This window comes from Mauremys mutica, chromosome 2 (assembly GCF_020497125.1).
Source record: "Mauremys mutica isolate MM-2020 ecotype Southern chromosome 2, ASM2049712v1, whole genome shotgun sequence".
Taxonomy (NCBI): Eukaryota; Metazoa; Chordata; order Testudines; family Geoemydidae; genus Mauremys; species Mauremys mutica.
In genome coordinates this window covers 65,435,870-65,460,124 of record NC_059073.1, presented here as the reverse complement: position 1 = coordinate 65,460,124, position 24,255 = coordinate 65,435,870, and positions in this window count along the sequence as shown.

The following is a 24,255-nucleotide window of genomic DNA, read 5'->3' as shown; positions in this document are numbered from 1 at the left end:
GGAACAGGTTAAAACAGACCAGGGACTCTCCATAAGAGTCCACACTTTCTGGTCCCACTCCTCTTACTTTCACAGGGCCTGGCATTCGAGCTCCTGACTTTACAAGGTTCTTTCAGCTGAGGGTGACCCCCTCATTTGGGACAGGTTAAGCACAGTTCTGTTCCCCTTTATTCATACAATAAAGACAACAACACTGATAACATTTCGCTACCCTTGCATTCAGTACTAAAGTGATTTATAACCTAACACCAGCCAAAGTTGATCATTTTGAGGAACACTGCTCTATCTGCTGAGTATCTAAGCAGAGTAGGTGTGTTCATGTAAATACAGTTTGCTCCTGAAGTCTCTCCCCGTCCCAGCTAGCTGTCAGGGAAGAGTTCATTCATACCCTGCTTACACCTGCAAAATGTGAGACTCCCATATGTAGGGTCACCAGATGTCCTGTTTTTATAGGGACAATCCCGTTTTTTGGGACTTTTTCTTATATAGGTGCCTATTACCCCCCACCCTGGCCCATTTTTTCACAGTTAATATCTAGTCATCCTACCCATATGGAGATGTGTGTGTTTGTTTTTGAGATGTCATGATTTTGGCTAAGGGTGAGTTTTTGCCCTTTCTGACACTTTACCTTTGCTATCATGAAAAACTGGGCTAAGTTAGACCTTGAAACGTATAGCAAACTGGGCCATGTAAAAAAAAATCACAATTTAACTGCAGCATCAATTCTTGATTTGTGAAAACTGCTTCCAATATACCTGGAAAACTGTGAAAAATCTGCAGTGAAACAGAGCTGACAAATGTGATTTTTCTTTTTATGGATGACAGTGTGAATTTTTCCATAAAGTTTTGTCAGCTATTTTACATGGTACCATCAGACCTCTTAACACTCTCACTTTAGTTGTGAGACTAAACGTTTGACTGGAAGGCACAGTACTTTCTGTATTCTTGCAAGTAAGAACCAAACCATTCTCATTAATTTTAATGAGCATTTAATGAACCTCAAGTGTGTTATTTTTACATTCCAAGATTTGTGATGGTTAGAACTTGGGAAATATGGATTTTTAAAATATTTTGTCCTTCAGTGTGGTATTCCTCTGCTCCTTTGCATGTGGCAGAGAAGAACAGCACAAGGTGTGTCTTTATTTCAAGTGTAGAATTAAATGCTTAGCCCCTATGTGCCTTAAAAAAAAATTAAAGTGAAACAAATATACACAGAACATCAGGGGTCTGAAGGCTTTTAATGTATTGTTCTCTTTTGACTTAACTGAGCTTCTGATGTTCATGGCAAGACAAGGAAACCTGAGTCATCAGAATAATATCATCATCCTGTCAAAGCATCCAATTCCATTGACATTGTCTTTCCATTATGCAATATTTGCCCGTGTTTAGTTGTTGTTATTTATTTATATTTCAGAAAGATGGGCATCTTTCTCTTTTATCTCATGTCAGACTTTTATTGGCAATGTCAGTCTTCTCACAGCAGTTGACTACTTAATCAGAGAAAACTACTTCCTTAAATTATGCAGCTGGAGTCAGAACCTATATATTAGATTATATCAACTTGATTAAATTTGCTTTTGTGTATCTCCATTGGCAATGCTTTCTGTGAGTAAAATAAAGACCTTTTGAATTTGCCTACTGTTTGATCAGGACATGCTGTTTCCCCCCCACACCCATATTTTTTTTATCAGGGTATAGTTCTGCTAATTAAAAATCAGAGCAACCTCAGCCAAAATCCAAATTAAATCAGCAGTACAGATATTTAAGGTAGTGACTAATATCTATACGGGGGAAAAAAAGACCTTCCTTCATTACCATTTACAATTTAGGGTTGAAGCAAAGTTATTACCACTGCAGGGTAATTTAATGCTCTTTTATTAACACTGACTTACATCTCAGAGAGGAGTTCTGGGATCCATGAGGATGTCCATTTTCTGTGAAATACTGTCCCATTTAAGGAAATTAAACTGTAATGTACAGTTTTATTAAACGAACATAAAAGAATAAAAATGGAATGGAATTTGTCCATGCAATAAAATGTAAGAACCCATTAACCTGCATCTTTGTTGGTTTTTCTACTGTGTACTGATTAGGCTATATAATATTTTGGTAATATTTTGCCTTGCTTTTCTTGAATTCCTGCTCTGCCTAGATAATCTTTAAACACCCCAGGTCAGCTGGATGGGCAGAAGCTGAAGTTTGCACAAAAGCTTTGTCCACATTGAGATCTTACCCACAGGTGTGGCGAATTAGTGAAAACCCATCTGGTAGGCATGTTTTACATGTTACAGTGCAACTTGTAACCCTGGTTTCCAGCTGGGGTAAGGTTCACTTGTGCAAATCATGTTGCACTGATGTAAATTGTATCTGTGCTAGAGGTTTGCACTCATGTAGCTACATTGGTGGCTAAAATCCCTTTGTAGACCAGCCCAAAATCATGGATATAAAATAGTTCCAGTCAATAAAAATTGTTGTTTAAATGTGAAGATAACACTTCTTGCAAATGCCATCAGCTTTTCAAATTACACTTTATTTTCCACTAATGACAATACAGGACGTAACTAAATGTGGTTTCAGGATCTGTGTATTTTCCACTTACTACACATAGCAAGTCTTTACAGCATGTAGGATTCAAGAATTGTTCATAATAAATTATGACGTGCATTATACCAAAGTTCTTAGCTAGCATTACAAAATTGTAGGCCATGATTTATTTTAGCACTAATGAGCCATTTGGAAATGTCTATCTATGATATAATTATTGGTTGGAGAAATTGAAGGCCAGAGGTGAATTCAAGGTTGTTTTTTTTAAATTTAAAACTAGGGATCTGTTTTGATGGCATTAGCCCTTTTTACATTTTTCTATGAACATTGTGATGAGCAATTTATTTTTGTTATCAAGAATGTTCCTGTTCAGTGCCAGTCTTCTGAAAACTTGAGCCAACAAGTGTCCCTGCTGGAAGTGTTTATACAGCCATCTTGGAAACTGATTCAACAAGTGACTTATTCAAATCAGCTTCCTGTTCACACAGGTTTTAGTGGCACAGAAGCAAAACCACACATTATGGTAGGAAAAAAAAATTCCCAATATACTTAAAGGAATAATCACTGGAATAGATTATGAGCAATCATTTGGCTGAATTACAGTTGTGTAAAACGTGTGGAATAGTTTTAAATAACAAACATATTTGTGAAAATCAAGACCTGTTCAGAAGGGGCTAAATCTGTTGAGGAAATTCTTTATGATGAATAGTTCATCTAGCTCTACTCTTGTCTAATTGATAAAGACCATGAAACACGTCATTAGTGTTGTATACAACATATCAAAAAGTTGTTGTCATCCCCTCAACACACAGATGGCTGTGGGTTTTTTGCGGTGGGTACAGTGATTCCAGTAGCTGCACACATATAGGTCACCTGAGTAGTGTTGTGGAAGGAGACTTATTACCCATGTAGCAGTGCCAAGAGGCAATATTTCTTTAAAAGGCATAATGCCTCCATGAGGAGAACATTGGGCTGCAGGACTTGGAAAAGGTGTGCTCACCCAGTGTGGATCTGCTGCCACACAGTAGAGCCCAGATGTGCCACTACCACATCCCCTTAGGGCTGCTCCCCTACCCTGCACTCAAGAGCTAGCTGAACCATGAATGCCTCATGTATGGATGTATGATGGGAGGGGCAGAGAGTAGGGAAGGAAAGAAGGGCTCTCTGCACCTTCTATCTCCAGCACAGATCCAGCCATAATTTGGCCCATACTGTAAGTTTGTAAGGTGCTCGGGGATCTTTTGGGACAAAAAGTGTCTTATGGCTCTAAACTATTCTTCCTGGTTAGAAATTAAAGGGTTTCAGAAAAGTGCACATGTGGAACATCCTCATAGACTTTGTAAAAATGGAATAATTAACTTTCATTGCATCACAGATCAGCTATAGCAAAATATAGGGAGTTTGTCATGTCCAAACATAGGAGGATTTGACTGGTTAATAACTAGTCTATTATTGTTTAACATTTGTATTATGGTAGCACCTAGAGGCCCCAGGCTGGACATTGTAAGCACACACAATGAAGACAGTCTATGTCCCTAAGATCTCACAACCAACTAATTTATTTTTAATACTCCAAGTCTTTACATATGAGTTAACAATCATTTTTCAGCCAGTCAGATCACAGGATTCATAGGAGTGAGATGATTCAAGTAATGACCCATCATCATGAGTTCTTCTTACCCATTAAACTGACAAGACAGAAAGATGAAAGGAAGCGGGTAAAGGTCATTTGCACTACTGGAAATTGTGAGGTTTGTAGCTCTGTAACTATTATGGTTTTGTTGTCTCTGTACCATACCTTTAAGGAGACTGCCTGTCTGCAGAGGCAGCTGTCATTCTGTGAGGCAGAGCCAATGTAGAATGTTATATACTATGATCTTTCATGGAGATTTAATTGTTTGCTCTTTTGTTTTGTTGTTTTTCTTAGTCAAAAGTAAGGGTTTTTTTCTTCAGGCTCAGGATAAAATTCTGGCCCCATTGAAGTCAATGAGAGTTTAGCCTTTGACTTCATTGCAGTGAAGATTTTGCCCAGAAAGTAGTATCACTTTTGGAAAACAGGGCAAAAATATTGTTTGAAACTTCTTATGCTAACATGTGAGTTTGGTGGTTATACAAATGACAGACATTGTGTTAGAATCGGCATTAGTGCAGAAAGGGACTGTGATAGTTTCCCTCACAGAGCTCTGTCAATGGCTTTCAATCCTGACCTTTTACAGCCATCTGATTCTGTTATATCCACTTTTATATCTGTGATATCAACTGATACTTTTTTTCTGGGACTTTCCTTGAGCAGAGTCTGATGATTTTGCTGACTTGCTCAGTGGTTTAATGATGTGGACCACCTCCACTGGGAACTAGTGTGAGACATCAACCTCATTTACATTTGTGATTTAAATAGGTTCTGAAGCCAGAAGTGAAAGATTAGCATACTATTCCAATACATCACACCGGCCTCTCTCAACTAGAGGTGGCCTGAGCTGCAAAAAAAGACCAGGATCCCAACTTCTCTGCAGCTGGATCAGGGATTTGGATTCCCTCTAGCTTTCTCCGTTGCTGGCTAGAAGATACCAGATAATGGCAGAATAATATGGGCTCGAGGAAAGAAAGACATCAGTTTCTAATAATGCAGTGTGGCCATTGACCATAGAAAGAGATGTTCACCAGATTCTGGAGATAGGGTGCAGCCACTATGACCTTCTAATTAAATACATAGAGGATGAGAAGAGGCAGAGTCATGAGCATTCTTGGGACTCATGTTAAAACAAATGGGAGAAAATAATTTTTAAAATGTTGCATTTCTTGAAGTTTTTCACTGTTCTGAGGTGACTGCCCTTATCATTCCTGCTTAGGGAGATTGTTTGTTTTTCAGTATTCGGGTCTCTTTTATGAATCTGCTTTTTCAACCAGGCAGCTCAGTTCTAAAGAGCAGAGTATTAAAAGGTGTCTAATTATTAATAGCAGGCAGTCCCATAAAAACAATAGGAACATTAATTATAAGAGGACATGAAGTAATTTAGTTAAGCATAATATCCTTAGGATGCGTGAGCACAAAAGTACTGTTGGGCATGCAGTGATACATTTGCCTACTTTAACAGCTACCCTTCAAATAGAATTTAAACACTGTATACAAAAGTCTTTTCATGATAGTATTGAAACTGTAATACAGCTGCAAAGTTCCAGAGGAAAATACTGCATTGCAGCTTTCCTTCTGCTTTGTAGCAAATCTCTGTTGGCATGTAACATACAGAGGAGGAGCTACAACACAAGCAGGCTGTTTTCAGCTTCATTATGCAGATCTACCATCTCTATCATCCACATGAGAAAAACATCTTTGACTTCCTTTTGGGGGGAGGGAGGGAAGGAGGTCAGATGGCTTACACACTGATTTCCCCTGGCACTATTGTTCCACTAGCTCCCAAAGGGTAATCTTTTGCCTTCATACGAGATGCAACAGATTTTGACATCCATGTTGCTTAATTTGAACAATTGCTTATCACTGGAATTTAGTGTTAGACTCCTTGGCTGGGACTTTGTGGGAGTCTGAAAGGAATGCTCTGTGCTGTCTTAGCCAACGGGCAGCACTTTCCTGTGGGCTGAGTGGACATTGTGATTCGTGGTCACTAGCTGATGTGAGAAAGGGAGGGAGACCTTTCAAATAACCTTGAGAATAGGCTGCCAACAGCCTCTCACATGTTTAAATTAAAGAGAGGGATTAGTAGCACTGCATTTGGAGCACGGCGTAGCTGGTAACCTCCCTCTCTGGGAAAATTACATATCATCTCTGGGCACCTCTGAGAGGCAATACTTCCCCACTGCAAGCACAGAGTCTGAGTGTAGAAAAGAAACTTTTGATGAAAGGAGGGAAGTCACCTGACATTAATTAGGGGAAATGCCACAAACAGGATTCATAAACATAAAACTGTGAGCAGGATGCTCACCCCAGAGTGCATCAGGCAGTATCTTCTGCCTCATGTTCTTGAGTTCTTCAACCAAAAGTTCCTTTACCATGCCCCTCTCCATTCCCACAGCACACCCCACTCACTGTGGTTGTCCTTGATCAGTGAGGATCCAGGGTTCAGAGACCTTAACAAAATAAGAGACTCCTAATAGAGCCTTAGCTCTATCTTTGAATAGTGGAGAGGAACAGATAAATCAGACCAGGGACCCTTCAATAAAGTCCACACCCCCTCTTATTTTCACAGTAATCTGCATCCAAGCCCTCAGCTTATTGAGTTCTTTTCAGTTGAGGGTGACCCCCCTCAATGAGGCCAGGCTAAGCACAGTTCTGCTCCTCTTTATCATACAATAAAGATACCACTGATAATATTTCACTACTCCTGCTTTCAGTACCCAACACCAGCCAAAGTCGATCACTCTGGGTAACACAGGTCTGTCTGCTGGATATCTAGGCAGAGTAGGTGTGTTCATGTAAATACAGTCAGCTCCTGAAGTCTTTTCCCCTCTCCAGTTAGCTGTCAGGGGAGAGCTAATTCAGACCCTGCTTTCATATGCATTCTCTTGTCCGGCCTTATTCATCAATTAATGTTGCCAATACCCACACCGAAACCCTGAATGTATTGTGTCTCTGCTGGGAGCTGTACTATGAGTGATCACTTTGGCCAACAGCTTCTACCTGAATTATCAAAATGTGTCATTTTAAATTTCATTCAGAAATAAATTCCTCATATTTCCTTTGAGCGAGAGGCACACATGGTAAATTGTTACTTACATTGCCAAATCCTTTCTAAATACAACCTGGCTCTCCAAGGGTGGGGTGGGGTGAATCATGGTACACGTTTAAACAAAATAGGAATCCACATATATTCCTAAAAAAACTGGTTTTCTTGGAAATGTATGTTTGCAGCAGAAAGCAGTTTATAAAAGGAGAATGTGCAGTCAGTTTTTGGTCTTTCTATTGAGCAGCATAGGCCCATGTGAGTTCAACTTTTGCATTTGAAGCATAATGCAGAATCCGTTAAGAGACTGGTGAGTCTGCAGTGAATTCTCGCCACTCATCAGAGGATGCTCACAGCTCCGTTAACAAGGCTGAAGTTGCATGGCCCCAGGCTACATCTTCTATATATTGGGGGAAAGCAATACAAAGGTTGAAATCACATATATTTTTTGCTCTCTCTTAATTTTCATTAGGAATGAATCAGTTTTGCTACATGTTAAAATATTTGCAGACTAGTTAGATTCAACCAAAATTCTTCAATTAATTAAATACCTGTCTTATTTTCCCATGTATCTGTTGTTGTTTCAGTGTAGCTGAAATTGAAGGCGTAGCTCAGAGAATTTGCAATGGATTTGCACAACATTGTGATTAACTGACATAAGCAAGGTTTCTCACATTTGGCTATATATGATGTTGATTGCATAGACACTGAATAAATATTCAGGAATTTCTAAACCAGTATGAAAGTTACAAAAAATGCCTTTTCATAGTGGAAAATTTTGAGTCTGACAGGTTAACTGTGAGTGCTGGCAAAGGGATGTAGGTATCAGAGAGCTACATATTCAACATCCTTGCTAGTATCTGGGCATTGTGAGAATGGCTAATGGTTTGGTAAGAAAGAAATGTAATGTTCCCCATTCAGTAGCACCTGCTCTCTGCCATGTCATCAGGCTGAAGAAGTGGCTTTGTATTTTCAACCTCCACACTTCACTTTGAAATGTTCATAGGTCACTTATTGCTTGAGACTGCAGAGTTTTCATATAAAAATAATCATATTCCGGAATTGTCAAAGGTAAGAACAAAGTCATTTATTGTCTCATTAATTTTAATAGGGATTTTAAACATCTGAAAGTGTAATAAATAAATCTGCTCAAGATGTTTTTAACTACTTAAAGCTGAGAAGGGTTAACTCTTGCCTAAAGAATATCTTTCGAATATATTTCAGAGAGACAGAGAAGTCCAGTTCCTGATGGTTAATTTCATAACATTGAAAGTGTAGTGTCATATGCTCCTTGCACACAGAGGATAACAGGGCTGCTACTGGCAGATCAGACTCCTGTACCAGGTATGGACTGGCTACAGAGCTTCCATGACGAAGAGAGATACAAGAGATGTGTTCTCTGAACCTTTGTCTATACTGGAATCTGAACAACAAAACTTTTGTTGTTCAGAGGCGTGAAAAAACCACACACACATGAATGACAAAAGTTTTGCCAACGAAAAGTGCCGGTCTGAGTAGCACTTTGTTGGCAGGGGAGCTCTTCTGCTGACAAAGATAACGCCACTTGTTGGGGGTGGAAGTTTTATGCTTGTGGGAGAGATCTCTCCTGCCGACAAACAGTGGCTGCACTGCGCACCTTTTAGTGACACGGCTGTAGCGGCACAGCTGTGTCACTACAAGGTGCGTAGTGTAGACATGGCCTGAGTTACTTTAATGCACTGTTGGCTATAACGGTTACCAGCTAAGGTAAGGCATGTTTCACATGTTGCCCCTAGTGGCTGACCAGTATAATAGTTTCAGCATTTCATTAGCCTTGAATGACAGATAAATAAATAAAAGTTGAATTCCAGTGCTCTTGTGTCAGCCTCTCTGAAGCCATTGGGGTATCTGACTATACCACCTATCTTTCAGACTGAAGCAATGTGCCATTTTGAATAACATAGGTCCAGCGGGTGCTACCTGAATGTTGTGCCACTGGAAATAACATCACAGCATTAGACAAAGCTGACTGACCAAGATGGGGCTTTGTGCCCTGAGGTACTATTTTCTAGGGTAGTGGGTATCCTAGAGTGACACACTTTAGAACACTGCCTTTATAACCCAGCACATATTGGAAGATGGAGATGGAAGGAAAACAGTCAGTCTGTGTTGAATACTGAGCCATCCTTGAGAAGACGATGCCTTTTTTTTATTTACTGGAGTTAGGAATCAAACATTTAATGTGAGAAATATGTTTATATTGAATGTACATTGTGAGTTACCATGCAAAAATGTGTGACCTTCCTGACACTGTCTGCATAAGTTTTCGTTGACACAATTTCATTTTGCTTAGTGCAGAGGTAATGTATAAATACTGCTATTATTCACATACACTTTTGGAGCTCTTGAATTGAAATATGTCCTAATGTATTCAGACTGCTCTGTGGGGAAAAACTCTTGACTGACTAGCTGTCTATTCTCATCAGAGGAAGGTTAACAGAACCAGGTCTGCTCACTAATAGGTAGCAGTGTACCTCACAATGTTTTTTTCTTATTTAATTTTCTCATTTTTCTCTCATTTTAATATGTACTTAAGTATTTTGTAGAACTACATAGTTATTTGTGTGTATTATTTGTCACAGAGTTTAAGGCCAGAAGGGACCCACCAGATCATCTAGCCTGACTAGTAAATCACAGGCCACCAACACCACACAGTTCCTGCACACTGAACCCAACAACCCAAATTAGATCAAGTTGTATTGGTCTTTTTTCTGCCTTCAATCTCTTCCACACAGCAACTCTTCTTTGTGACCGATCATCAGCATGGAAATGTCTGCGAATTGGCCCAGTCTGCAGTCATTGCTAAGGCCCTGATCCTGCAACTGGCTCTCTGGTGGCCCAGGGCTCTCCAATATAGATCCAGTCGCAAGATGGGGTTCATAGACCAAGAGTGGGATTTTCAAAAGTCGTCCTCATTGGCCTGACTCTGCTCCAATGCGAGTTCAGTGGGAGCAAAGTTAGGCCAATGCCTACCACTTTTGAAACCCTCACCCTAATTTCTATTGAAGTCCAGTCCCACAGTAAGCCCTAAAAATGAAGGTACAGAATGGAAATGGAAATAATTCAGCTATAGCTATAGCAGAGGATTCCCTTTTCCAGCACTCAGTCCAAAAGCACAAATATTGAAGGGGTCAATTGGTTTAGGCTTCAAACTTCAGTTCCTTTGTAAAAGACTGACTGATTTAGGACTACTAGCATGGAATTAACAAAAGATATTTATAAAAATGTAAACATACCTTTATGATGATGGAAAACCAGCATTACCCTCGTGCAGCATACCCCCTGAATGAAACTAACCAATCTTCAAGCCAAACAAAGTACAAAAGGCAAACAAATGATGACAAATTAAAATAGATGTTAAAAATTCTACCAATTTAATAAAAACGGTAATTAAAATTTCAAAAGAGATATTTCTGGTGGCATTCCTTAAAAAGCACATATTGTGGTTATCCAATGTATCCATTTTGGAGCTCACTCCTCTAAATCATAATCAGAGCAATTTCTACATCAATTATATTCTTTGTGAACACAGCTTTTTCAGTATCCTTCTGTTAGACAAATAAATAAGCATGTCTCAAATGTTGGCCAAGAGTTTGAGTATACTGTGGCGGTATTTTCCTTAGTGTAGCTAGCTCTGTGATGGTCACTGTGGAATATTAAAGATTGGAAATCAATCACACAGTTGGATTTTTTTATAGCATGCTTTAAGAATAATTACTAATACCATAGTCCTCAGCATGTCAATATTTACATCAGCAAAAACTGGCCTTGACAAATTAGTAATATGAACAGTTGACTTACTTAAAACTGTTGGACTGGAAAGCTAAATGCCAGGCAAGTAATTTATTTCATAGTAAGTAAGGTTCTGTGGAAAGTTCGCATGGGTCATTATAAAGCTCTGAAACATATGCCACCACTCAGGGAAACAGGCACATTAACGTTCTACCCCCCTTTCCCTTTTGCTTTTTCCAAAAGCAAATATAATGTGCTGTGAAAGGAAAACCAAAAGTGGCTATAATTGACCTTTAGATCAAATTTTGTATGGCTCCTGTCACCATGGTATCTGAGCACCTCATACATGAATGAATTCCTCCTCCTATGGAAGTATTATTTCCCCCAGGGAACTGAAGCATGTAAGGCTCTGATCCTGCAGCAGGGTCTGCTGGAGTGGACTCCTGCAGACCCTCACTGACTTCACTTTGCTGCCTCACAGGCCTAGGGTACATGCTAGCAGATCCTGATGCAGAACTAGGGACCTAATCTTGGCCAAAAGCAGGTAGAAAGTCTGTGTCTGAGACAGGAATTGAGTTCAAAGCTCCTTAGTCCCCGCCCAGTGTCTTAACTGCAAGTCATCATTTCCCCCTTTAATAATATTGCACAGGATGATAAGCTGGGGCAGAATTTGGTTCTCAGTCCCTACCAAAGAATTTTCATATGAACCTTTGTAAAACTCAGGCATCTCAGAATTCTGAGACTTTGGGACACCCAATTACAGCAGAGATTGTGGGTGGGTAAAAAAATACTTTTCCTTCACTTTCTTTGTTAACCAACTAAATGGTCCTTCCAATGATAGATATTTTGATGTGTGTTAGTACTTGTGGCTGTTTTTCAGGTTCCTGCTTGTATTTTTACTAAATTATAAAGTGAACTCGCTCTGTTTGGGGTGACGCTAAAGAACCATTCATGTGTTGTTTGTGGTGTTGGGATGGGAAGCAGGGCCCTTTTATATGGTAATTTATCTTCTCTTTAATAGTTCAGTGTCTCAGAACATAGCATACAGTCAAATGGCTTTGTGTAGGAAAAAAGACTATGGGTTCCAGTGTCGTATTTCCACTGACTCCTGCCTTGTAGCTGGAAGAGAATCAGGTTTGCAAGCTAACACAGCCCCCAGATATGCTGGAGAAGAGATGGTGATATCAGTGGGGTTAAATTACAGCTCGGAGGACCATACAAACAGGAAAAAGAGTGATGCCACAGCATACTAATACATTTACTGTGCGATTTAAAAGAGTTTCCTGAAGTAATAATAAAGAGGAAAGAGAGAAGCAGGTAATACCATGTTGAGGAGAGTACACAACTAGAGATGAGCTGGTGCAGAAATACCCAACACACACAGGTATCTCCAAACCTCCTTTGTCCAGTGGCTTTGTCTTGTGTTTCTGTGCAGCTCAAACACAATGTATTATTTTTAAGGGAAATTTAAATATTTTAACTCCTATGATGGATTGTTGTAAGAGGGAACCCATTCAATATTTTACAAGCACTGTGGAGTACTCTAAGGCAAAGCAAAATCTCCCTGGAACTCATCCCTTCCCGAGAAACCACTGCAGTCTTTTAGACAAAAGATCAGAGCAAAATACAAAGTTTAATTGCATTACCCCCCACAGCCACAAGAGGGGGTTTGAAGAACACAATGTTTTGGAACTTCATCAGAAGCCCCTGCTTTAGTGTGTTGTTATACAACTCTACAGAGTCCTCATATATTGTCTCCAGCGTCATATATACTGCTTATAAAGACACACACTATGGAGATACTTTTCACACCTGTGTGTTGTATGCCCTACCTATTGGGAGAAAGGGGAGGGAAGGGAAGGAGCTGCATGTTTTAAACCCATTAAGACATTTTATGCCACAGAAAGCTAAAATAGTTCTCTATGATACAATGAAACATATCCTAAATTGGAATACAATATACAGCCTCCTATGCAGGATATAATTAGCTGTAACTTTCCTTTCTGCAAGATGCCATCTGACTTAACTACCGTGGCATGGCTTTGGATAGAAGAAATCACCCAAGTTTGAGAGGTTTTTCCACAATAATTCTATGCTTTCGGAGAGGCTAGCTTTGATGCATATAGAACTCTTCAAAGAAGTGTAAATGACAATACTTTCTTCTTCACCTTCTGTTTCCCATGCCACCTTCTTCCTGTTTTCTTGAAGCATCTCATCAGGTCAGGTGTGTCTCCTCTTATAATCTTGGTAGGTTCCCCCTTCCCATTAATGTTCTGATTCTGTCCCATTTTTATTTCTCCTGTGCATTTTGGTCAGTTCTTTTGGTGTTGTATGAAATAACAATTCTATAACTAAGAATACAATATACTTGCATCCCCATTTAATTTGCTTTTATTCCTCATATTAGATGACTTAATTACTGCCTTTTAAACTTCCAGGTTAGACCAACAGGGCACAGAAGTGCTGTTCATCAAAGCCAGTGTACTGATGCTGATGCATAAACTGCCTGGCATGGGATACAACAGAATGCCACAGGTTCATTATTTCATTTGTTTTTGACACATGACTTTGGAGAATGGGAATGTTAAATCCATGATCATTTGAGACTTTATTCTGTCATTTAATATGCACAGGCACCTTCCTTCACTTTTTTTCTTTTCTTTTTTCTTTCAAACAGTAACTTTTCTCTCCCTCAGAGAAAAACACAGGCTGCGAGTTATTTTAAGATACCCCCACTGAAAGATGTTACCAAGCAATGGTAAGTTATTGAAATGTGATGAGTCAATAGATTCAGGGTAAACTTTTCAAAAGTGTCTACGTGATTTAGGCACCTAAGTTTCATTTTCAAAAGTCACTTAGGGCCAAGGCTTTTAAAAATAACTAGTGATTTTGGGGTAACCTAGTTTTTGGGTGTCCGACTTGGGGCACCTTAAAGGGGCCTGATTTTCAGAAAATGCTGAGCATGTCCATGCTGAAAATCAGGCTACTTTAAGGTGCTTATGTTGGATACCAAAAATGGAGTCAACCGGAATCATAGTCACTGTTGAAAATCTGGGCCATAGGCACTTAGGGATGATAAGTTTCATTGAAAGTTAATGGGACCTAGGGTATATATACATAGTGAGGCAGGTCATAGCATTCTTCCCTTAGCAGATAGACAAAAAGAACACACTGGGGTATTTCCAAAACAATCTATTGAACACACAAATGGAACTGTTTACAGTCAGAAAACCCTGAACATATCACAAAACTGACTACTGACAAACAGATATAGGAGCTACAGAGTAATATGTTGTGTTGCTTCTCCTGAGCCCATCCAAATGCAGCCACTGAAATGGAAAGAGGCAAATACATTGCTCTTCACTTCTCAAAGAAACATGGGCTCCCCTGATTTGGAAATAGTGAAGAAGTGGAAGTGGTGGTTCTGTATCTTACAGACTTCACATCAGCACTCTCCTGGGAGTCATATATGAGACTTTTTTTCCAGATTGAGCCAAATCTATTGTCATATAAAGAATCAAACCAGTTAATTTTGGTATAATTTGGTCTATCTTGGGCCTTTCTCTTTCTACAGATCTTTGGTGTCTTCAATGTTGCTTCTGTGCTGTGTCCATTTTTGGAAAGCACTTTTAATTTCATCCTAAGACACAGTCACAAAGGACCTGAAGAAAAGCACATGCCAGAATGGGATTGAATTTGAAAGGCTGGTGGCCAAGAATAAAGTAATTATTTTTGACTGCTTTTTAGAACTCAAGCAACCTAGACATCTGATACACGACCTTGCAATATAGCATGAAATGGAGCAGAGCACAGGCAACAATGCAGGTGAGATTGATTTTATCCTGAACTTAATTTCTGAAAGGAGCGTAGGAGTTTAGTGAACATTCCATTCATTTATTTAACCAGGCACTTTGGACCCTGGACAAATATTGTTTAGTGAGCGCAGCTCATAGTTAAAGCATATTAATACACACTTCAGTTTTCAGAAACATGATGCTTAACGCAAAATGTGTTTTTTAACTACATGCCTTAGCAGGCAGAGTCAGGCTGCAAGCATCATTGATGTACATATTGGTGGACTACATTGAAAGCCTGATATGATGAGCTCCCTCATTACCTAGTGGGGAATTTAGAGAGCTCAGCATCTTACAGGATTGGGCCTTTCTCAATAATTTCCAGTGCCATTTATTTTCAGTGGGTTTTGAACCCTGTCCTTAAAGCAATGGAAGTGAATGTGACATGCCTGGTCTGAATTAATTATTTGTATTACAGCAGCGACCAAAGGTCCTTGTCAAGATCAGGGCTCCATTGTTATAGTCACAGTAGGAACACATCCAAAGGCATGGATTCTGCCTTGAAGAGCTTACAATGAGAGATGATCGGAAAATGTTGGGGATTTTTCTGTGGAAAATTCTGCTTTTACATCAAAAAACTGCTTTTTGGCTAGCTAGATTTCAGCTTTTCAATAAAATGTTGAACTTTTCTGTAGAAAGCAGAAACTTTTTGCAAAAAAATGTTTAGTCAAAAACCCCAAGTTTCTGTCAAACAGTTTTGATGGCAGTGTTTTGATCAGATGAAGAACTCTTTATTCTGTGTTTCCCAAGGTGGCAAGATCCCCTTTCAAGTTTTTTCCTTCTTTGAGTGATTGTACCTATATATAGTGCACATCAGGATCGCGCATGTGCTCCATGTGCCCAGGACTGGAGATTTTTCCCTAGCAGTATATGTGTGGTCTGCACATGTACCGCCTCCTCACCCCTGTCCTCTTCACTGAGAGACTAAAGGGGACTGCTGGACTGCCACCATTTTAGTTCCTTCTACTGCTCGTGGTCTAGGGCACAGCTTCAGTGCTCTTGCTGACTTTTTCTTTTAAAAAGTTTTAAAACTCTCAGATAAGTTTGTAGTATACTTAGTTAACAAATACCATCAAGTTTGTTTCTCTTCCTCACTCCTCCTCAACATGCTTTTTTTTTTTTTTTTTAACTTTGAGGTGGGGAAGCTAATTCAAATAGGTGAGTTCACCTGCTGTAATTTTGAGGCTGGTGAGATCTGTTGTCTCTTTGCTGTGTTCTGGGAGCCAGACCCTGAGTCATGGTCCTGTTGTAAGAAAGCTCTATATACCCTGAGCACCTTGTGATTTGAGCTGTGGAAGGCAGCTGCCATGGTGGAGTAGAGGGTTTTCTCAGGTCACCAGGGCCTGGTCCATGGAGTATGGTGACTATTGGGACAAAACCCTTCACTTTTGATTCTGTATTCCATGGGGAGCCAATGTAGAGAGTGGAGCACTGGCATGTACTCAGTGACCTGAGTTGCTGAGGCAGGCTTCTGCATTCTGTACTAGGTGGGCCTTTTTTCAGCATCAGCAGCTTCATACCTAGTTATAATGACACGAAATAGTCCAGCCTTAGAGATAGTGAATCCATGGATCATAGTGACCAAATCAGAGTCTCCCAGTAAGCCATAAGAGGGTGGTTTTTAACAGCCATAGCTATGTGGATGTCTAGAACTATTAATGCGGAATCCAGAAGGACTGTCCTGATGATTGGAAGACAGAATCCCTTGATGAAGAGTGATGATATAGACAATGGTGAATTCTCTTTCTTTCCTGGCATAACTTACATCTTGCCCAATTAAGGCACCCAGGCTTATGTACCCTTATCTTGTGACCAATTCATTACCATACCATAAGCGATTCCATACATTAGACTGGCCTGCAAGTGTCCTGATTCACCTTTGACACAGCATGGCACAGCTTCAGTGGCAATTGAAGGAACCTAATGGAAATGGTATTTCCCGTTAGAACATTCCTATGCTGCTTACCATGCTGTCCTAGGTTGGGCATCCTGTTTGCCCGTGATGGTCCCTGCCAGTCTCCAAACCTTCTGGCCAGACCAGAGACTCAACTCATGAGTCCTCCTAATATTGTGAAAATAGGACAAGCTGTCTCACCAACAGCCAGGTGAGGGGGGCTCTGTGACATAGGGGAAGTGTCCACTCTCTGGTTAAGAGATCTCTTCCTCTGCTCAGCATCTGAGGTCTATGATGGGGAGACTGATTTATCTGCACTCTGTCCATGAACATCCTTAGACTGGTGTCATATGACCAAACCCTGCACAGTATTGTGAAATAGCATCATTAGGTACACTCTTGGTATATTGTTCAGCCTCTGACTATAAAGAAGGCAACTTTAAGGACCTAACTTAAGGAGAACTGTGTTATTTTACACTGTGACACTGATACTATATTCTCCTGTTCATAAAACTACAATATCACTATGTTCTGTATTGCTTGCTCTAAGCACACAGGCTTCATCTAAATATCATCTCAGGTTGAACATAATATTTAAGCCCTGTGGGGCAGGAACTGTCTTTTTGTTCTGTGTTCATACAATACCCAACACAATGGGATCTTAGTACATGATTAAGTGCTATGATAATACAAATAATAAATATAATAGTAACTGCAGAGGGATTGTCCCATACGTTGCCTACATGTTAGGGGTAGATTTTCTTTTCCCCGTCCTCACTGGTATTCTACACAGAGCCCATTTACAAAGCCCACAAAGCTACTCTGTGTGTGTGTGTGTGTGTGTGTGTGTGAGAATTTCACTCTTTGTGCTGAGCTTTGTTTGGTCAGGTAGGTTTCACTTCTGCCTTTTGCCTTCTCTGATGTTTAGAGTTTCCCCTGAGGAGGATAATTCAGTTTCTCTCTTCACACAGAAAGTTAATACAGACACTAGATACCTTGCACAGACTTCAAAGGAGAGCTCTGAAAAATACTTTGCAGCCTTTAAGAAAAGAAACTTTGCAGTGAAGAGAGAGGTTGTCTGAAAATACAGTTAGGGAGGGGAGAAAGCTAAGGATCAAGGTGGGGACCCTTCTGTTTCTGAAATGTAATACTTCTCCATTGTTGATCATGCCAGGTGTCGTCAGCTGCTTGGTTTATTTCAGTGGTGTGTGTGAAGAACAGCATGCCCTGGAAACATTCCTACTCAACCCACAAATCAAAATAGAAATAGAAGCCACTGAGGGATTGTCTACATTTAAAATGCTGCAGCGGTTCAGCATCACTGTTATAGTGCTTCAGTAAAGACACTATCTATGCAGGTAGGTCATCCATCAGCCTAGGTCATCCACCTCCCTGAGAGGTGGTAGCTAATTCAATGGGGGAATCCTCCCATCAATGTAGTGCTGTCTACACCAAGGGTTAGATCGGTTTAACTGTGTCACTCAGGGGTGTGGATTTTTCACATCTCTGAGTGACGTATACTGACCTAATTTGCTAGTATAGACCAGACCTGATTGAGAACTGGAGCCCGGAAACAGCACCCCTCTTCTTGGGCATGTAAATGTGGTAAAGGGACTTGACCCTATATGGGGATATATGTGTTAGGGTGTGTTCAGAGTGAATGCATTGCCAATTTTCTATGGAGAGGAGGCAGCCCCTCCCTCTGAGGAAGTGAATGGAGGTGGTCTCTCCCCTGGGAGAGAGGGGAAGAGACAGTTGGAGGAGAATTGAGGGTGGTTGAGGGCCAGAGGCAGGAAGTGGGGAGTCTATCAGAGAGAAACAAACAGAGACTGGGAGTAAACAGAGGGAAAGGCAGGTGGAAGGGAACAAGGGCAGCCAGACAGACAGGGGAGGATGTAAGGCAGCTAGGGAAACTGGGACTGAGAGAAACTAGGAGTAAGTGGAGAGACTGAGATTGAGCAGCACAGACAGACATGCAGAAGAGGATCCCTTTAGTTTAAGGCTGGCTAGTCAAGTCAGTCTAGTGTGTTCCTGGGTGTGTGTTCCTGATCATCGGTTCTAGTCATCTCCTACCATTGATTCACGTAGTCCTGGAGATCTGGAACAGGAGAACCAAAGGTCCTTTCAGATCCTGTGGGTCCAGTCTAATGTGCACCCCCACAAGCAAGCACTACTGGAGTTGAGTCCATCTCTTCAGGAAGTCATGGGAGGTGCCTGAGGCTCAAAGATTTATTTGGGCATTAAAGAGTAGCCTGAGAGAAACTTGGGGAAAGGGAACGTTGAACTAGGAAAATAAAAAAAACCTTCTAAGATAATAGCCTGTGCATACAAATACAGGAATAGATATGTTTCTTTATTTAGAGGATTATATTTAGTTAACTACACTTAGTTGTTGGTGTGTGTGTGTCTGTGTGTGTGTATAGATATATTTGAGCTGTTGTACATTTTATTATTACAGATATCCTTCATCTATTTAATGTTGCTGTAGGTAGGTGGAATCCAGTTCCGTTTATTCTGGTTTAAATTAAATCACTGTTATGTTTTTTGACAACCAGTTGCATTATTTTGGCTACTACTAAATAACTTAGCCCACGAAAGCTTATGCTGAAATAAATTTGTTAGTCTGTAAGGTGCCACAAGTACTCCTGTTCTTTTTGTGGATACAGACTAACACGGCTGCTACTCTGAAAACTAAATAACTTGTTATCATGGTGTAACACTCTCCCTCGCAAGCTCTCTCCTGCTTGGGTAAATTATACCACCACTGTCCTGGACCATTACTACATTAATTGGTGATTTTGGGATGGGGTGACCCTGGTGTTATAATTTGAAATACATCCAATAATTCTCATCTGAGACGTCTATTTACACAAGACTTCAAATGCAGCAGAAATTCCCTATATCCACAACAAGGGGGACCCCACGCTTCCCTTTATGGCACAGAACAGCTCTCGGCTGCAATCTGGAGGAGGTATTGTCAAGGGGTTGGAGTTACCCATTAGGTCTGCATTGTGTGGAACGCCTGGGGTGATGTCCTGAGTATGGATAGTGGTGCGGGTCATAAGCCCCACTCCTTCCCCCAAAGTGGAGTATCAGCTGTAAAGACAGCTGGTGGAGGATTCCATCCCTCACCCCATTACCTGTTCATGCAGAGCCCAGCCCTCTTACACCGTCTGTGCTCCATGGCGCAGGAAAAGGCTCTATATGCTAAATGCTATTTCTCGGAACCTTGAACAACGTGATGTGTTTGTTTGTGACAAAGAAAAGAATAGTTCATAAAGGCTAAGGGGCTTTGTTTTGGATAACAAGAGAGGCTTGGGGAGATTAACTTGCAGCTACTACTCCTACATGTGGGCTGAAATAATCAACACTTCTGGTTCACGACGATCATGTGTGGATTCTGGGCTCAGCTGTAGATCCCTCATAATAGCCTCTGGACTGAATTTTCTCATGTACCCCTCAGCGCAGCTCTTCCCAAGTCCACAGGGCTCAAGAGGGCTAGCTGTAGGGTTGCCAAGTTTTTGACCAGAATGTCCAGTTGAAAAGGGACCCTGGCGGCTCTGGTCATCACTGTTAACCTAGCAGCTAAAAGTCTAGGCAACAGTGCAGCAGGGCTAAGGCAGACTCCCTGCAGCTCCCGGAAGCAGCTGGCGTGTATGGCTCTGAGGCGCAGGGGCGGACACGGGAACTCCGTGCACTGCCTCCACCCCCAGTGCTGGCTCTGCAGCTCCCATTGGCACCTGTGGGCACAGGCAGCACACAGAGCCCCATGGCCCCTCCAGCTAGGAGCTGGATATGCCATCCTCTTCCAGGAGCCGCCTGAGGTAAGCGCCGCCTGGCCAAAGCCCGTATCCCAACCCCCTTCTGCACCCCAATCCCCTGCCCCAGGTCAGAACCCTGTCCTGCAGCCTAACTCCCTTCCAGAGCCTGCACCCCATCCTGCTCCCCAACCCTCTGCCCCAGCCCTAAGCCCCCTCCTGCACCCCAAAGCCCTCATCCCTAGCCCCACCCCAGAGCCTGCACCCATAACAGGAGCCCTCACCCCCTCTGGCACTCTATTCCCCTGCCCCAGCCCAGAACCCCCTCCCACACCTTGAACCCCTCATTTCTGGCCCTACCCCAGAGCCCTTCCCCCTCCTGCACCCCTGCCCCAGCCTGATGAAAGTGAGTGAGGGTGGGGGAGAGCAAGTGACAGAGGAGGAATGGAGTGAGTGGGAGCATGGCCTGGGAGAAGGGGCGGTGCAGGAGGTGGGGCAAGAGTGTTCACTTTTGTGCAATTAGAAAGTTGGCAACCCTTTACCTTAGGTAGCTGCCTTTGTGCCAGACCTCAATTCCACACTGGCCTCATTCTAATCACTGGCTTGTGTTCCATTGACTTCAATGAGAGCAGGATTGGCTCTCACATCTCAAAGCTGAGGGCCTAGGGCACCACTTTGATATTGTGTTAGATTAAATAGTTTATTACTTTACCCTTTAAAATAATATATTGTTGTATTTATTGTTTGAATTGTGATAAGATGCCCTAGTTGCAGCCAGGACCCCATTGTGCTAGGCACTGTACAAACACAGAAAAAAAGATGTCCCGTCCCCGCCCCCCAAGAATGTACAAAGACAACAGATGAGGTGCAGACCGACAGATCACAAGCAAACAGTGCTGATCAGCGTGACTACAAATGTCTTCACTCGTAGCAAGGAAAAGCCTACCTCCTTATTGCATGTTGACTTGAATCCGAGGCAGCAAGTCACCATAAACTAAAATAAAGCTCTCAAGGGGAAAGATCCTAATCCTTGCTTGGGCCCCTTTATTCTAGATTGGCAAAAGGGGTTGTAAAAGCCCTGGTTCCAGCTGGAGGGAGAATCCTTCCAGCATGGGCACTCTGGAAGACAGCCAGCATAAGGCTGCCTTTCAAGGAACCCCTTGCAATCCCTGCTCTGGGGAACGTGTTCCAGGAGCCAGACTGCGGGTAGGAGGTTGCATGAGGAGGTGTGCAGAGATTCTAGGCACCACTGTGTGCTGTGGTTCATAGGGAAGCCCCAAGGAGGCTGCCATAACTTAAACAGGCCCTCAGGGCTGTCTCAAATATGTCAGGGTCCCAGAGCAGCTGAGGATCGGTAAGGCACAAAGGCAGCTTAAAGCCACCATAGTCCCCATATTCCCCCTTAGCTGCAAGTTCTACACAGCACCTGAGTTCTCACCCAAGGTATGCTAACTGCATCTAATTAGGAGCTTTATTTGCATCACTTGTGCTTTTTCTACGAGCAGATAAATTGTGACACAGTTGCAATTTTTTAAAATCTCTGCTGTTAAAAATCTCTGTTATTCCACTTTGCCAGGATTTTGATGTATCAAATGGTATGGTTTCAAACAGATCTAATAAATGTAAGCAGAGTCAGGATGAGCTCTACCCGGACATCTGGTGGTGAATTGTGGCGAGTTGTGGAAAAGAACTTCAGGGCTGATCTTGTTTGCATAGGCACACCCACCCCGCCTAACATAAGTCCAAATGGTCACTTTGGCTGCTGTGGGATCCCCAGTTTCTCTGTTATTGGGGTAGGAAGAATAAAGTGTTGTTACCCTGATTATGTGAATCAAGGACAATGAAACTGTTTTATGACAAAGGGACTCGCCATCAACTAAGTAGCACTCGCTAGATAAAGGACATGGGTTCCAAAAACCCAGTGAATTGAGAGAGGCTGAGGACAGGTTTTTGTACTTGATGGTATAGGCCCCTTTTGAGGTCCTAAAATATGGATTGTGCCACCACCTTCTTCCCTCTCTTTCTCTCCCCCTGGTAATCATAGCTAGTTTTAATTCCATTAGGAGTCTAGTTACAGCCTGCTGAGCTGGATTCACTTTGAGCCAATGGTGCACCAGTATTGAGGCTCCCCTACTACAAGCTGAAATCACTAAAGAACTAAAATTACTGAGTGCTGTGGGGGCCTGAAGCTATGTTGCTGAGTAGCTGGTGGAGCAGAGCAGTTTGTGGGATTGTTACCCAGGGTTCCTTCAACCCAAAGCACTTGATAACTTTTACTCTGTGCAAGGAGGTGTCAGGAAATAAATCAGGGGAGACACGGCCGTCCAACTGATAGATGGCTGGCACAAACAGGACAACACAAGAGTGCTTTCACTTAAAGCTAAACTTTACTAGTCTCAAGCACTTACACATGTCCGCAACAAGTTAGTAAAACACCCCCAACCCTTGAGAATTACCAAAGCTGAGTGTGGCTCTCGAGTGACACAGTGGCAGCCCGTCTGCCGCTGGGGAACAGAAGATGCATCCAGAGGGAGAGGCTAGTCCCGAAATGAGTCCCACCTATCTCAAGCTTTTTCCCCTTATTTATACATTAGTAATTAAAGAAACCTTGTTAAGTAAGCAGTTTCAAGCAAGAGGTTCCTTCTGATTATTGATTAACCAGGTGTGGGTCTTTCCAGAGCCTGCAGCCTTGAGACCCCAATAGACATTCCTGAGGGGACATCCTGCTATTTTCAAATGCATGTATTAGCAATTTTAACACAATTCTCATCAGGAAGGACGTGGGGTCAAGATGCCCTTTCGGTGGCACCCTAAATCCCCCTCCCCTCCTGCCTTGGTCAAGCTGAGACTTGCTTTTAACAGCTTGTTGACTAGGCTGTCTTTAACAATAAGCCATAGTGGTTTCAGGCACTTTACTGGTTTGCCAAAGTCTCCCCATACAGGATGTCTGGAGTGGCTCGCGGGACAGCTGGTGGAGCGGCTGGCAGAGCGGAGCAGTTCACAGAACAGCTGGAGTGGCTCAAGGGACGGCTGGTGGAGTGGAGCAACTGGTGGAGTGGCTCGCAGTGAAGGCTGCAGCAGAACCCCTTGGAGAAGCGGGGCAGTCGGCCTCGGACCACGTAAGGTGCCCCTTAACACTGCTGTGCGTCCCCCCTCCCCCAGGCTGGGAGGTAAAACTCTGCAGATAAACTTTTGAACTCTGGGGCTGAACTGACCAGGGAAAGAGACTTCTGGGTTGTTGGACTTTTGGGTGATCTTTTGGGTTGCTGGACTTACGACCCTGAGGGGCAAGGATACTGCCAAACTTACTTGGGGGGGGTCCTTTGCTCATGGTTTGTGTTATGTACCCTGTTTGTGGTGTTTCCCCAACATAATGCCGCATTGTTTCCCTCCTTTATTAAAAGGATTTTGCTACACTCAGACTCCGAGCTTGTGAGAGGGGAAGTATTGCCTCTTAGAGACACCTGGAGGGTGGTATGTAATTGTCCCAGGTCACTGGGTGGAGGCTCAAGCTGGTTTTGCCTTGTGTTATTGAAACAGAACCCCTAGATACTGAACCCAGACCTTGTTGCTGCCAACTCACACAGGCAGAAGGGTTACATAAATATATTGTTTGTTGGAATCCTGTCTCTCTCTCTTTTTTTGTTGTTGTTTAGGCAGTTTAAACTAGCCTAAATTAGTGTTTACTTCTTTTCTCCTCTTCTCTCCTGACAGGCAAAGGGGAGTCGACAACAAGAGGTTGTGTTTCAGGATCTTCG